At 34.2% G+C, this 14,978-nt stretch overlaps 1 long non-coding RNA gene across 2 annotated transcripts; it reads right to left on the bottom strand.

The window, feature by feature from the left end:
• Positions 1-356: 356 nt before the first annotated feature.
• Positions 357-8,046, bottom strand: LOC137490714 (uncharacterized). Of its 2 annotated transcripts, none has more exons than XR_012401144.1 (14): positions 7,969-8,046; positions 7,562-7,688; positions 6,325-6,358; positions 6,132-6,161; positions 5,971-6,040; positions 5,618-5,647; positions 5,452-5,521; positions 5,339-5,366; positions 5,098-5,127; positions 4,929-4,990; positions 4,531-4,575; positions 3,420-3,550; positions 3,210-3,341; positions 357-831 (listed from the first exon to the last, which is right to left on the bottom strand). It is a non-coding gene; the product is annotated as an uncharacterized lncRNA (long non-coding RNA). The 2 variants fall into 2 exon arrangements; XR_011010636.2 differs by having other exon boundaries at positions 555-831; positions 3,420-3,553.
• Positions 8,047-14,978: the final 6,932 nt, after the last annotated feature.

The raw sequence follows: 14,978 nt of genomic DNA, 5'->3' as shown, positions 1-14,978 counted from the left end.
TTTTATAGTAATTTAAGGGTTTTCTATATAAAAAAACGGTTATTTTCTGTGTTTTTAAGGGTATACCAACAGTAAAAAAGCGGAACTATTTTGTGTTTTAATAGTATACCTACTGTAAAAAAACAGACAGATTCTGTGTTTTAATAGTATACCTACTGTAAAAAAACAGACAGATTCTGTGTTTTAATAGTATACCTACTGTAAAAAAACAGACAGATTCTGTGTTTTAATAGTATACCTACTGTAAAAAAACAGACAGATTCTGTGTTTTAATTGTATACCTACTGTAAAAAGAGGACTTTTTTGTTTTTTAATAGTATATATACAGTGAAAAAAATGAACAGATTCTTTGTTTTAATGGGATACCTACTGTAAAAAAAATATTATTTTACTAATTTAATGCTCTTCAAGCAGCATAGAAATAGCAGTTGGTAAGGATAAACCTATACATATGGGAAATACACTACTAATGGTTTACCATAGTAAAACAAAACATGTATTCCAGACTGTATTGTTAACTGTGAACTTAAAATGATTAGTACAAAAACAACTTTGCAATTAAAACAGATTCTTTAATGAATACAAATCATTTGAATTCCAAATAGCTAGTTATACACACAACAAATACATATTGACATGTGAATCACACAGTGAGAAGTCTTGGCAAATAATCTCAAAGCAAATTAGTTTTAAATGTTAGCTTTAAGATAATTGAGGACAAGTGGGCAAATTACAAGTACTTTACATTAAGAAACCAGGTTAACTGCAAGATGGCAGGAAACAGACGATACAACTGGGTCTTCTTCCGCTCCAATACTGATACTTCAATGGCTGTAAAAAAAAAATAAAAAAAAAAACATTACTAATGACATTTCACTTACAACTGGGGTAATTCCTTGCATGTCAATAGTTTACACAAATGAAAGTTTTATCATCATCTTCATGTCTCACTCTTGTCATTTCAAGCCTGTCTGACTGACATACTTCAACAGAACAAAATAGGAGAAATAGAAGCAACATTCTTTAAAATATGATATTTTGTGTTTTGCAGAGGAAACAAAGTCATACAGGTTTAAAATGTCAAGAGAGTAGGTAAATTATGAATGATCAATTATTCAGTTTTGGGTGAGAAATCACTTTAAGATTTTTCAAAATAAAGTGTAGGTACTTTTGACAATATTCGGAACAATAATGCAAGAGAGAAACAGTAATATAAACAAACTATGCTGGTAACACTATAATAACTACGGGCTATGATTCATTTATGAAGCATTAGCAAATAGTGAATTCATTATCTGTTAAGCATTAACTCTACATTAATAGATGTTAGCAGTTGGTTATAAATACAGCTGCAAAATTTGCTACAGCTACAGTTTAATAATTGTGTTATCAAACTTAAATGATTGATTTTACATTACTATTTATAGATTAAAAAAAAAATATATATATATATATAATATTATATTTAATATTGCATTATTTACAAAATTTCTTCCAGTTGTGGCCTAATCTAAAGTGAGGATTATTTATGATTTATAAATCCTTATAAACGACAGTTAAACCTTGCTGAATAGCAGGAGTGCCAAAATATAACATAAAACTGGATAAAACAACAATAAAATAATTTTATGATATATTACGATGCAACATTTCAGTGTTATTTAGCTATGTTTAAACTGTACAGTAATTTTATTTTAGATAAGATTTATTTTTCATTTAATACAATAAAATGAATTTCATTTTTAGAATATAACTGAATCTTTAATTGTGATTTATAAGGCGATTTACAAAGCATAAACAATCCTCACTTTAGGCTACAAAACTGGATGAAGTTAACAAAAGCACTTATTAAAATAAGTATTGTATATACTTTATATACTTATTTTTTATACTTTATATACAAGTATAACAATTACTATTCATTCATGTATTTTCCTTCAGCTTAGTGTGTACTCACACTATGTATAGTTGCCTTGAACCAGGCCGAAGCACTCTTGTCCTCCCTCCCGTCTCCCCTGACGTCCCGCACTCACATTCGAGCCTGAGCACTCTTACATCATCGATGATGCGCTGTTTAGTTTAGGAAGTGCTCTCAGCACGGAGGAGAATTCTTTAGTTATATTGTTTTAGTCGTTTGGGATGCAGTAACACGCTGTCAAGAATTTCGCCGAACAGATCAGCCACTTTTGATGTTAATAAACAATCATAAACTCCTTGTGCTGCAGGAATAGGAGGTTTGCTAAAGGCGCAGCTGTGGTGCAGTAAGGGGTTTGCGTTCATTGAATAGTAATAGTGGTTAATTTATCCAAATCAAAGTCCCTTGCAAACTGTCATAGATTAAAGACACAAACCCCTCACTGCACAACAGCTGCACCTTTAGCAAACCTGCTAGTACCTGCAGCACGTTGACTTTGATTGTTTATGAGCGTCAAAAGTGGCTGATCTGTTCGGTGAAATATTTGACTGCGTGTCACTGCATATTGAACAACTAAAACGATATAACAATATAAAGAAATCTCCACTGTGCTGAGTGAGAGCACTTGTTAAACTGAACAGTGCGTTATTGATGATGTAAGCATGCTCAGGCTCGAATGCAATGTGAGTGCGGGTCGTCGGGGGAGACAAGCACGCTTCCAGTTTCAAGGCAACTGTGCATAGCATGAGTACGCCCTTGGAAACACCCATACACACATTTACAAACACACTCATACATAACAGCCAATTAAGTTAATCAATTTCCCTATAGCTTATGTCTTTGGACTGTGGGGGAAACCGGAGCACCCGGAGGTCTTCTTGCTGTGAGGCAACAGTGCTAGCCACTGAGCCACTGTGCTGCCCAACTATTACTATATGCCTGAATAATAAGATATATAAATGTTAGTTTAAATAGTTTATTAACCATTTACTTACACATTTTGAATGATTAGAAAAAAATACACCAACTATTCTTAAATTACTGGTTTGTAAATAATGCTTTACTAAATTTAGTAATGAAAAATTAATCATTAACAAAATATAAAAACAAAATCATTAAGCACATTATAGATGTGCTTATAAGTCAAGATTACAGCATTTGCAGCTGTAGTTATAAACTGTATACTAAGGTCTGTTAATGTAGAGTTAAAGCTTAACAGAACTTTTTGCTAATGCTTAATAAATTAATCAATAGTGTTTAGTTATTATAAAGTATTACCGGTTTGCTTAATTACCTTTAAATCTTCCAAGGATTCTGAAAGTCTTTCTGGTCTGACAGGAATCGAAGGAGTTTAGATGGTATGTTTCTGCTTGGTGCACTTTTTTCTGCTATGGACCTACATTCTGGATAGTTACTCAGCATGCTCCTGTTGTAAATACAACAAACATGTATCAACTTACTTGTCTTATAAAAATGAAATAAACTTAAAAATGTAAAAACATACCTTCATATAAACTCCAGAGTCAGGGCTGCTTCCTTAGGCTACATAATGTTTAGCACATAAGAGACTAAACATGTAGCTCACCACAATTAGGGGACAGCTCAATGATCTTGTTATTGTGACTGTGGACTCTTCTTCTGAAAAAAAGAAAAGAAAAGTGAGTTGTGTGTTGGGTCTGGTACACGTCCACATGGAAAGAACCTATATAAACATATGGTTTAATATAGGTTTTGATTTAGGTTTTTGAAATATGTGACAAATATAAAATTGGCTGTTTTCCTATATTACATGTACATATATGGGTACATATATGCACACCTATATGTTAAATTATTAATATTATTAATAATATTATAAATATTATAATTATTATGTAAAATTATTCAAATACATGTCTGCTACATAATTTAAAAGAAATTAAAATATATATATATTTACTTAATCAAATATTACAAGAAATAATTATAGTGCAAGAACAAAAATAAGGCAAAAAAAAACAATAAAGGAAAGAAAAAAAATGTAAAAAAACTATAAACCATTTTGTTTTACATTTCTTTCTTTTCCACTATCTTTATACAAGAAAGAATTGACCTTGAAAATGTTTCAGGAAAACGTGTAGACATCATAGCTTTCCATCTCCTCTCACTTATTTGCCATAGTTAAATTCCATAACATGCCAATAACATGTGATACAAAATTCAAGTGGCACATACATAAGTTTTTCGCATTTTTTAAGTTAGTTCTTACCCAGAGAGCAAACCTACGTTAAATTAACATTGAATAAATGTTAAAACATCAATCAAACTATCATTGAAACAACGTTAAAAAGTCACCACTGATTTTTAGGCAGTTTTCCACCCTGAAATAATGGTAATTCTATGATAATAAATAGACAAAACTGTCCCAAAATCAGCATTTATTCAACCAAAATTAAATCTTATTTTTTTACAATGAACCCAACATTAAATAAAATGTTAAATCAACCACACTATCATACAATTAATGTTGAAATTTAAAGTAGATTTTTAGCCAGTTTTGCATCCTGAAATAAAGTTATTACAATGACGCTAAATAGATTAAACTGTCACAAAATCAGCATGAAGGCCTGGCTCACCATCAAGATGCCCACATTGAAATTGTCTCTCTCATCATCAGGTGGCTAAGAGAGAAAAGAAAAGAGATTCAGCAGTGGACCAGTTATTTCCTTATCACTTTAAACAGACATTACAAAAATAAAGAACTTGTAACATTTCAAATGATGCAAAAATAAATAATAATAATAAATAACTGCTTGGTTCATTTAACAGATTACAGTAGCAGCTTAAAAAACCCAGATAAAACACCCACATCAACCCAGTACTTTTTAGTTTGAATACATGTTAACAAATTTCAAAACTTACTGAAGCAAAATGTGTTCATGTAAACACTTAGTAAAAATATAGGTACAAGTAATTGGTTTGCCAAATAATAAAAATAAAAGCATCAATATCAAACAAAAACCCTGAAGTTTACCTTGGAAGTTTACTGTCATCCCCTGTATTAGGTACAGATGGTCCAGCACAACTGCCTGAGTTCTGAAAGAGCAAAGACATTCTTGGTAAAATGACAATAGATGCAATGCTAAATATAAATCATTTTTTATTTTAATTTTTTGTATTATTTATAAAAATGCAGTACTGACCAGTCAGCATCAATTTTTACACCAACACACCTACAACAAAAATAACACTCATTCAGTTTGAAACATGCAGCACATAGTCTACTTTTATACTTTACAAACTTTGTGGATAATAAAAAAAAATGAAAACATTTAAAACCCCAGCTGTATTTTATTTCATTTGTCCATATTAATTCAAATTCATTTTGGATTGAATGTAAGATTTAAGATTTTTATTTAGATTGCTGTGAAAATGTACCTGTACCTTGTACTTATAACCAAAATTACAGAACCTGGAAATCAACAAAGCAAAATATCAGTGATCCTTATATGTACAAAACACTTAAAACCAAACAGAAAAAACGCTGAACATTTTACCTCTTAAACTTCAAAGTTTACCGTCATCTCCTGTATAAGGTACAGAGGGTCCAGCACAACTGCCTGAGTTCTGAAAGAGCAAACACATTCTTGGTAAAATTATAATAGATGCAATGCTAAATATAAATCATTGTTTATTTTTTTGGTTAAAAAATGCAGTACTGACCAGTCAGCATCAATTTTTACACCAACACACCTACAACAAAAATAACACTCATTCAGTTTGAAACATGCAGCACGTAGTCTACTTTTAAACTTTAAACTTTGTAAATAACAAAAAATGAAAACATTTAAAATCCCAGGTGTATTTTATTTCATTTGTCCATATTAATTCAAATTCAGTTTGGATTGAATGTAAGATTTAAGATTTTAATTTAGATTGCTGTGAAAATGTACCTGTACCTTGTACTTATAACCAAAATGACAACATAAACATAAAGCAAATCTTATATCATATATCAGTGAACCTTATATCTACAAAACACTCAAAATCAAACAGAAAAACCCTGAACATTTTACCTCTTACACTTGAAAGTTTACAGTCATCTCCTGTATAAGGTACAGAGGGTCCAGCACAACTGCCTGAGTTCTGAAAGAGCAAACACATTCTTGGTAAAATGACAATAGATGCAATGCTAAATATAAATCATTATTGTTATGGTTAAAAATGCAGTACTAACCAGTCAGCATCAATTTTTACACCAACACACCTACAACAAAAATAACACTCATTCAGTTTGAGACAGTCTACATTTAGACTTCACAAACGTTGTGAATAATAAAAAAAATGAAAACATTTAAAATCCCAGGTGTATTTTATTTCATTTGTCCGTATTAATTCAAATTCAGTTTGGATTGAATCTAAGAATTTACCTGTAACATGTACTTATAACCAAAATGAAAGAACCTGAAAGTCAACAAAGCAAAATATCAGTGAACCTTATTTGTGCAAAAAAAAACTCACTTAAAATCTACATAAAAAGATTTCATTTGCGATAACACCATGTGTAGTTCACTCTATTATCAAGGTTTCATTAAAATAAAACTCCTGATCTCCTAATAGTAAAGAAAGTATTGTTTGCTATAATGAATCGAACTGACAATTAGTTTGAAGAATTTTAAGACTGTGGAAGAACAACTCATCTTTATATCTTCATATTAGCTGCCCTTGAGGTTCTTAAAAGTGAATAAATAAATATCAATGACAGTTCAACTCGACTACAACAAACATTTAATTGTGTGCTTTAAGGTACACGTTGTATTTGAGGCCGAAAACGCATGACAGTGTAAACACTATAAATACTTTTAAATGTCACACACGTACTGTATCACTCTGTTATCTCTGTACACACAAACACGCATCGCGAAATGCGGAAGTTTTTTTTTCGTTCCATTTGGCGAGCGTTGTTAAATTCCATAACACTCTCATCAGTTCTTGCTTCTTATTTGCGTCTATTACCCCAGTTTGTCACGCGGGATGAATGAAATGTTCATGAGTTAAAGTGAAACTGCCGAACTGCAGTTAAAGTCAGGCATCCTGCTGATTTGATTCATAAGGGCACTTGTTTGTCAGACGGCTCACCGGTCAGGTATACATCCGCGCTAAAATATCAAAGTATGAAAGTCACCCAGCTCCCAACCCAACGTTGAGAATAGATTAACGGCGATATATTTTTTTTTATCGCGCGATAAGTCTCGCGTTAACGCAGCACGTTAATGCTGATAACGGCCCACCACTAATAAAAACTTTACGAGTGTGTTTCCCCTCATACCGAGTTACAAATGCCTCCAATTCACGCGAGTCTAACTTATAACTTACTTAAAAACCAGCAAAGCTGTTCCACTGAAACTCGGTCACACAGCCTTAATACGTCGGTCAAACTAAAGCTAACATTTGATAACGTCAGTAAAAATATGAAATTAGTCATTAATATGCAAACAAACACAGACGGTCAGGTGTTACGAGCGTTTGAAACACGTTAACATTAGTGTTCATTAAAGGTAACGTATATCAACCAAACTACACAGTGACACAAACTTTGAATGCTATCCCTTGTTCAATGCACTGTACAAAGAAAACATTTATATTTCTATAAAATAATTAACATACCTTTTACACTCTTACAGACAAACTGACGTTTACCGTTAATCCAGTCAGGTGCAGAGGGAGTGAGTGGGTGATTGGGACGTCACGCCACTTCCCGCGCACGGCAGTTTAGAAAAATACGGACAAACAACTGTAAATGAACAGATATCATATTTACTGATGAGAAAAACGCATAAAAAGGTAAAAAATCATTAGGTAAATGCTTGTTTAAATTACATTTAACCACTCATAGCTCAGTTTGATCTTAATGAAATAAAGTCTGATCTTATTAACAATATTAAACGTAATTCACTGCTGTACTTTCCATGGGCGCTTCATAAAAGACAAAAGTCATTTTAAATAACGATAAAAAGGTAATAAAGCAGTCTTTTAACTAAAAAATTGTTATATGTTTTATTAATCGTACTTACCAGGGAAAAAACAGAGGAAGAAATATGTCCCGGTGTCCATCAAACGCTGTCTGAGCTGCGATCCCCTTCCCACAATGCAATTCGAAAATGTATATAAACGGAAAAACACCCGTAATACGTGTATACGGAAAAAATCTGTTAAAATATACAGTCATTGAACTGTTATTTTACAGATTTTTTTTACAGTGTACATATGAAAAATCACTGCTTTATGTCTTCTTCATCTCGGGAGGCTTTTTCAGTTCATCCATAACAATTTGCTTTTGTATAATGTTATTATTATTATTAGCAGTATTATTTATAATATCCATATTTATATTTGTTTTATTAAATACAAGCTTAGATTTGCCCACCTGTCAGGTTTTGGACCATATGGGGCACAACATGTGTTTTAGGATGTAACTCGTTTAACTGGTTTTTGAGCACATTTTGTTATTATTATTCATTTATTCGTTTGCTGGAAATTAGAACTGAATTTAGAAATAGTTTTGAAATGAATATTTGCGCTTAACAAACAAAAGTAATTATTTATAGGCTAATTGATGTCTGTGCGTAAAGGTTTCCCTATCCAAGAGCGAATGTGAAAGGAGTTCCATTATCTCTCATTCTCACGCAGTAGATGCTCTGTTTAACAGTTTTCTATTAAAAAACTGTCAACTATTAACTGTTTGCTTGTGAAATGCTCATTTTTTCCACTTAGACTTACTTTGTGTCCTGTTAATAGCGAATGCGCTCTTGGCGCACCACAGCTGACTCTTAAAGAGAATGGGAGATGAGACTCTAATTGGTTTATTCTCAAAACACACCTATAACTCATTAAGAAAATAAACTCAACCCTTTTAGACCATGCACCACGGCGCAAGGCAGATTTCCCGTCCTTAAATTAGCAAAAACGCGTCCTGACACGCCCTGAAAGCGTTTGCGCCCTGCGTTTTGCGCTCTGCGCATGGACTGTCAAAATAGAGCCCATAGTGTGCATCTGCTGGTGGAGTGATAAAAGTCGTTTTTTCATTATTATTCATAGCTGAGTTTTCTTATCCTATGAGAAGACCCTGCTTCTTAATTATTCATGAGAGCACATTCTTTCCAAAGGCGAGGCAGACCTGCCAAGCTGTGACCCAATGACTGCGTGAGGCCCTCGTCTGCAAGGCATGGATCGTATGTGTTTGTTTCCATGATCCACAAGGTTTGTTGTATGTTTTTCCCCATGATGGTATCAAGCCCGATACAGCAAAGTTGTTGGTTTGCAGCAAGCATTTTTGTCGAGAGAACAGTATGGGAGTTTATCAGTTAAACTTGTTACCATTCAGAAACATCATCTACATCCGTGCTCGCCATGTTTAAAATCCTCCAGATTACTTTTTAGTGTTTATATAAAGACGATTATCTTTATGATGATATAACAAATTGTGGTTATGTGTATATGAAATGACGAATAACAATTGTAGTAGGATATTAAATTATTGTTTATTTCTTTGCATTTTAATTTTGTAAAGTATAAAATCATGGGTCTCCTCATGGTTTGTGTCTCACTCCCCTTTTTTCTTCTGCTCTGTTTTCCACACCCACTCCTCCCTAAGCTCGCAGAAAATCTCGCCCTTTAAATCTAACTTCTAAGCTAGGTGACTATAATAAATAGTGAAAATGAAACCAATATCTTCAGTGCATATGAGACCCGATCTAAACTAATTAAACTTCAAAACTCAAAATTACCGTGGATTTGTGGAACTGGCACCATCATAACAATGATGGACAGGTAACTGAACCATTAAGCAACAAAGTGGAGTGAGAAGCGGAGAGAGGAGGGTGAGAAAATAAACACACATAAAACTGACATGGAACATAACCAAAAGAGCTTTTTATACAAAGTATTAAATACATTTTATTAGTTAGGGTTACAGTAATTTTTTAATTCAATTTTGTATGTTTGGATCTTGACCAAAACCTGGGTCGGTTTCACGTCAATAGCTCTTTTAGAAATATATTTACCAGGACATGCTACATTAAAATATTATATTTGGTTGACTTTTAACTAAAGTATGTGACTGGATTTTGACCTCAGATCAAGGAGATGCTGTGTCACACACTAAGTATGCTTTCTTTTATGTTAACAGAAGTATGATTGTTTGAACAGGTACACTGTGACAGAAATATGCCACCCAACAGAAACAGGTGATTATTACTTAATCGTCTATTCTTTTATGTCACTTCACTTTGTTTTTGATATATGGATGATATTCAACTTAAAGCACAATGCACCTTTCTCTTTAACAAATGAAGAGCTTTTAATCTACAGCATGCATGTATGCTGTGTATAATGAATTCCATTCAAATGTGATAAATGAGTCAAAAAATAATCTAAACATAGAATATATTTTGTAATAAGCATGATCCAACTTTTTTATCACATAAATACCATTTTGTAATAACAAGCATAGCCTTTTAAGCAAATTACACTAAACGCAACACACATATATTATAGTTATTCATTCAGTCAATCATTTCCCTTCAGCTTTGTCCCTTATTTATCAGGCGTTGCCACAGTGGAATGAACCACCAACTATTTCGGCATATGTTTTACATAGGGGATGCCCTTCCAACAGCAACTCAGAACAGGGAAACTTCCATACACACTCACATTCACACTCAGACACTTCGGACAATTTTGTTTACCCAATTTACCTATACCGCTTGTCTTTGGACTGTGGGGGAAATCGTAGCACCTGGAGGAAACCCACACCAACACGGAGAGAACATGCAAACTCCACACAGAAATGGAATGGAAACTGGCCCACCCAGAACTCAAACCATCAGACCTACTGAGCCACCCATATTACATTTACTAAAATACAAAGCAGATACACTGAAAAAAATTATTCATTGGATTAACATTTTTCAGCGACTGGTTGCAAGCAATTTATACAATGAATTTAAACAAACAAATTAAGTTGAACATTACTACATTTGGTCGCAACACAGGCTCATTCTGAAAATGTAGTCCCGCTGATGTTTCTGAGACAGTGAATTATTTAGCTAGAGGTACGTATGGCTGTATTTCATTTTTTTAAGTGAACGCTACAAGGCGGTATGACGCCGTTCCTTTTAGCGATTAACATTTACCTCCATGTGGATGGCTTTTCCAATGCAGTCAGTTTGTCCAGTTAGCTTGTCATGTTGGTGGACTTGAGACGCAGAGAGGAGTTGATGATGACGACGACCGGGTTTGAGTCAGGGGAAGAGTGGTTCCAGAAATCAGGTAAGACAAAAACAGAATCCAAAACATAAAATGAACGAGTGAACAACAGGGTGAGAATGTGGTAAAATCCCAAAATGTGGTAAAAATCCGATGAGAGCTTTTCTTTTTCTGGAAGGCTGTTGTAAACCGTCGGCTAGGTTTAGGGAAGTAAGCGAGCGGGCGAGGCAATTGGTTAAATTGGTTGTGTTTAGGTAAGGAGGTCAGTCAATCATTTAGTCGGTTGACAGCGGCCTCTGGTGGGTTCACGCGAGAACAGTGCATTCGGAGAAACGGCATTCATGAGAGACATTTGAAATGCGAAAAGGCGCACACAGGGGCCTCTCGTGGATTTGCACAAACAAAAACTGCAAAAATACGTACCTCCCGGGATGTATTTTGCGGTCTCCAGAAACATCCACAGGACTAAGTTTTCAGAATGAGCCTGAGTTGTTTAATTTTTTTGTTTTAATTCAGCCCATATAAATTGCTTGTAACCAGTTAGCTTAAAAAAAATTAAATCCAATGAACTATTTTTTCAGTGTACAGTAAATATGTCAGACACTAGCAAATTAGTATTATGCAGATGTAGTGATTGGGAATGTGACGCTTGGGTGTGTTGACTTCGCCGTTTAAGAATTCAGAATTCCCTTTCTTTTGTAATAAATAGTTCAGTTAATCCAACTATAGATCACAACGTCACACGTTGTCAGAAATACAGTGAGGAGAATGTCAGAGAAATTAAGGACTTAAGCAAACACCCACTATTCTCATTACTATGACACATGGTTAAGAAATGACATTTTGTAGCTTTTGTATTACATTTTGAGGGCTATAATGACCCAATTTCTAATCGGTAGGGCCAGACAGAATCTGAGGACATTCTTTGTTATTTCTGTGCAGAATTAAAAAAATAAAATAAAATCTGCAGATTTATGCAGAATGATTTGGGCATTATCATAACTAAAACCCTAATATATGAATAAAAATACATTTAAAATGTTTTATTTAATGTTTAAAATGCAAATCCAATTAAATACACTTTATTTAGTAAACAAAGCAAATCTCACATATGTTAAATCTACTAAAAACAGAAAATATTACTGTGGTGGGGAAGGCGTGATCGAACACCCAGAAAGGGGGGAGAGCAAGCGGAGACACCGGCGGCTGGTCAGTGGTCTAATCATAAATAATTATTAACACCTGTATTTTCTAGTGATTGGGCCGGAGAGACACCTTCATAAGGGGAGGAGAACGAGAAGCCGGAGAGAGGAGAGCCTGTCCACTTGCAGACTCGACACGCACATACACCCACAGCATTAAAAATAAAAGTTTGTGCTTACCTGATATCGCCGACCCTGCCTTATTCTTCCCACAAAACGAACATTATTACAATTACTTTACAAACTGTCTAATAAATAAATCGTATAAATATTTTAATATTACTCTTATTATATCACAATAATATTAGTGAAATTAACAAAAAAAACTGAATATATATAAATTTACTCATGTATACACAAGTAAATAAACATAATTAACAATGGGCTAAAAAGCTGTGGAAAAATACATTACATGACATCCTATATTAATACAGTCATCATTCTAAAAGGACCACCCAAATGCCGAATGAGGTCAAAGGGGTTTTACAGTAATGGCAGATGTGTAAAGTTTGGGTTAAGTGCTACAGGTACAAAGTGTACAACAGGTCGAACAGTGGTTGAAAAAAACTGTTTGATAAAGGGTTGATGGTGGGAGGTGCAAAATGTAGAGTAATAAAATACTAAAGGAATACATGAAAGACTAGAGTTGTAGAACATAACCTTCGAACCTCGGTTTGAGCCTTGGCTTAGTTGGCATTTCTGTGTGGAGTTGTGCATGTTCTTTCTGTGTTCGCGTGGGTTTTCTCCGGGTGCTCCAGTTTCCCCCACAGTCCAAAGACATGCAGTATAGGTTAATTGGGTAGGCCAAATTGTCTGTAGTGTATGAGTGTGTGTGTGAATGAGAGTGTTTGGATGTTTCCCGGAGATGGGTTGCAAGTGGAAGGGCATCCACGGTGTAAAAACGTGCTGGATAAGTTGGTGGTTCATTTCGCTGTGGTGAACTATGATTAATAAAGGGACTAAGTCGACAAGAAAATGAATGAATGAATGAATAAAAGCAAATTAAGAGATAAAATTAAATGCAACTAAAAAGGATAAACGTTGTCTGAGAAGACCCTAGGGGGCTGTTTCCACCTGATTACTTCATTATGATCGGATAACTGATCTGATTTGGCTCATTCTTTAAAAAAATGTAATCTTATATACATTTCTACAGAGCACCAAATACGTCGCAGGAGGTGTTTTTTTTTGTCAGCTTTTGGTTTTAAAATCCACCAGAGGTTGCTGTGTACAATTTTTGAGATCTCAAATTTCTCTCACGAGTGCCATTCGTGCCTGCTGTTCTGACGTAAATTCACCAGAGGCCTCTGTTGACCAATTGACCAACCCACCGATACCCATACCCACCCACCCCCTTTTCTAAACCCAACTGACAATGTTTTAAAAAAATCAAGAAAAGAAAAGCCATACGTTTGCAGACTTTACCACATTCTCACTGTTATTTGCTTCTTTATTTTATTATTTGGCTTCTGTTTTTGTTTGACCTGCTTTCTGAAACCATTCTTTGCCAGAATCAAACCCCATTGTCAGTCAACTCCTCTCTGCGTCTCAAGTCTGCCTACATAAGCTTTGAGCCACTAGACAAACTGGCAACAAAAGGAAAACCGTCCATACGGAGGTAAGCGGTCAGCTGCTAGCACAAAAAAGAATGGCGTCATACCGCCCCATAACGTTCGGTTTAAAGACAAAATGAAGACATAAGTACTTCTGGCTACATAATTCACGATGTCCATAAATGTATATAGGGCTGCGTTTTCAGAATGAGCCTATGTTGCAGCCTGATATGGGCAGGTGTAAATGCCGTCCAATTTGCTTTCGAGAGGAATGTTTTACAGCCTGCATATAAAACGCCAAATATAGCTTACATTTCTGTAAATAATAATATCAATTATATAAAATGTGGTGTATCTGACATTTTAGTTGACGTAATCTAGTTAAATTTGCATAAATTTAAATTTGAAGAATGGAATCATATCTGTTGAGCAGAGACTCATTCATATGGTCAAATGTAAAAGGATCTGTTTTCACAAATCACATAGCTCTCCATTCAGGTGCTAACACGAAGAAACAAACACGAATCACACTGAATCACAAACACTGAAGTAGCAAATACATGATGGTAGAGAACACAACATGAAGAGAGAAAAGCACACAAGGATCAGGTAAGGACAGTTACAGTTAACAATGACTTGATGAGGGCTAAACAAGGGGGAATGGTAGTAGGAAACAAATAGGCAGAAACTGAGCAGACCATGGCAGACACAAACAAAGACTGGGACATGTGCTCAATTACAAATCAAATATAGAAACATTAAACAGAACAAAACAGACAGGGCATTTATAACATGACAAATACATACCCAACATGAAATCTTCATTGCAGTTCTTTGGAGATATAAGACATTGGGCCTACAAGCCAACAAGATGGATGCAGCCAATGAAATGTTCTACAAATGGTTAAGCTCATTCCAGTAATGCTTGGGATATTTTAAGCTCACCTGTTAAAAACTGATCAATTAATCAGTGATTATAAATTCACTTTTTAACTTAGCAAAGTTGTAATATTAATATAAAACCCCTTAGAAAGATTTTATTAGTGTTTTAAATATGCAAGA

Source organism: Danio rerio, chromosome 3 (assembly GCF_049306965.1).
Source record: "Danio rerio strain Tuebingen ecotype United States chromosome 3, GRCz12tu, whole genome shotgun sequence".
Taxonomy (NCBI): Eukaryota; Metazoa; Chordata; class Actinopteri; order Cypriniformes; family Danionidae; genus Danio; species Danio rerio.
This window is presented reverse-complemented; position numbering and strand designations above follow the sequence as displayed.